We start from the raw sequence: 2088 nt of genomic DNA, 5'->3' as shown, positions 1-2088 counted from the left end.
ACTTTGGATGGATCCTATGGTATGTGAATAAATCTCAAAAAAACTGCTTTTTAAATTTTTTTAAAAGATTTATTTTTCATTTATTTCACTACCCCCCCTCCAGGTGCCTGCTCTCTGTGTCCATTCGCTGTGTGTTCTTCTGTGTCCACTGGTATTCTAGTCTGTGTCTCGTTTTTTGTTGTGTCATCTTATTGTGTCAGCCCTCCATGTGTGCGGCTCCACTCCTGGGCAGGCTGAACTTTTTTCGTGCTGGATGGCTCTCCTTAGAGGGCGCACTCCTTGTGCATGGGGCACCCCTACGCGGGGGACACCCCTGAGTGACACAGCACTCCTTGCCCACATCAGCACGGCGGTGGGCCAGCTCATCACATTAGTCAGGAGTGTTTGAACCCTGGACCTCCCATGTGGTAGGCAGACGCTCTATCCATTCAGCCAAATCCACTTCCCAAAACTGCTTTTTTAAAAGTGCTTAACCACATTCCACACTTTCCTAGTACTAAAAAAGAGACATGTTAGACCCATTCCAGCCGTGTTGCCCCCCACCTCTCAGGGCGAGCACTCTCGCCTCCACCCTGTCCCCCCCAGCCCTGCCTCAGCACTTCCTGCGCTGGGCTTGCATCGCCCACCACCCCCACTCCCTGGAAACAGCTCTGGCCAAGATCACCAGCGCCCGCCCCGCCGTGAAGTCTAAGGGACTGTGCAGCCTCCACCTCACGTGACTGCTCCTCCACATTTGCTTTTTAAGGAGGTACCGAATCAGGACCTGGTACTTGGGGAGCATGCGCTCAGCCCCTGAGCTACATCCGCTCCCCGCCTTTCGACGCTCCTGCCTTTGGTTTCTCTGCCGCCCCCTCCTGGCTTGCCTCCTGCCCCTGGCGTCTTCTTTCTAACCTCAGCTAAACCCGCCGTTCCCCTCCTGTAGATCACCACCCCCTCCTCACTCGACTCACTTTCCTTGCTCAGTCCAGTCCTCCAAGCCCTGGCCCGGGTCACCATGCGTGTCTCTCCACCCAACTGTCCCCAAACGTCATGCAGTGTGTACCCTCCACGCTTCCGCGGGCAGTCAGCCCAGCGTGCATCAGAACCCCCGGGGGATGCCGCTCCAACCCCAACCGCTGGGCCTCGCCTACGGTTTCCGATTCGGCAGGTCTGCGGGTGGGGCCCCGGTGGGGCTGCAGGCCCGGGGACCACGCGGGGAGAAGCGTTGTCTTCAAACACTAATCGGGCCGCCTCGTTCACATTTTCAACTCTTCAGGTCTCCCCATTGCCCCCAAAGTAAAAAGCAAGCTCTGAGCGCGGCTTCGCGACCCGCTGGGCCACGCCTTTCAGCCACAAAATGCTTGGCCCAGGGGTCACCGGCCATTCTGTGCTCAGGGGCCAGCAACATACCAGTCTCCCCATCGCACAAAGAGCTCCTTGAAGATTCCACTTTAGGAGCAATGCGGGGGGAGGATACGATGAGTGCACAATAGCTTTGTGTTGAATGAATGAATGAAGACAGTTATTTTCAAGCCTTTTGTTTTCTCATTTCTTTTTACTTTTCTTTTTTTCTTCTTCTTCTTCTTTTTCTTCCCTTTGGTTTTTAATTCAAGTGAAAACTCTACCGGGGGCGCTAATAAAGTTAGGCTCTTTTCTGGTGGGACCCGCCGGGGTTAATTCCGCATGGGTCTCGCCTCAGCCGCGCCATCTGGTGGCAGGTACCCGCCCAGCGCACTATTGACAGTGTTTCCGGAAACCTTGGACGAACTCACTTATATTTGCATACCCACAATGCACGGCACACAGGACAATTTCCGACTTTAAAAGACCTAAATTCTTCTTTCTTTCGACCTCGTCTTTGTCAGAATGATATTTTTCCTACACTGTTGTCAGGGGAAAAGGCAGAAGTGACTAGCTATTTCCTGTAAGCAGTCACCATTAGTGATCTAGGTGTAACAGTTACTCCAGTAATGTGTGACGCTCTACGCGGGTCATACTCTGGTTTCTCTTCAGATCGCATAAATCTTTCGCCTTTTACTAAAGATTTCCGTGGAGAGAAACAATTCTGAGTCTATACCCAATTTTTTGAGGCTCTGCGCTTGCAGAGCT

The 2088-nt window shown here is 52.8% G+C and overlaps 1 non-coding gene across 1 annotated transcript; it reads left to right on the top strand.

The window, feature by feature from the left end:
* The first annotated feature begins 1972 nt into the window (after positions 1-1972).
* On the top strand, positions 1973-2088 carry LOC111761671 (U5 spliceosomal RNA). The gene has a single exon (XR_002794964.1). It is a non-coding gene; the product is annotated as a U5 spliceosomal RNA (small nuclear RNA).

The sequence above is a fragment of the Dasypus novemcinctus genome, chromosome 9, assembly GCF_030445035.2.
Source record: "Dasypus novemcinctus isolate mDasNov1 chromosome 9, mDasNov1.1.hap2, whole genome shotgun sequence".
NCBI classification, from domain to species: domain Eukaryota; kingdom Metazoa; phylum Chordata; class Mammalia; order Cingulata; family Dasypodidae; genus Dasypus; species Dasypus novemcinctus.
Note: the sequence above shows the minus strand (reverse complement) of the source record. Positions and strands in the feature narration are given on the sequence as shown.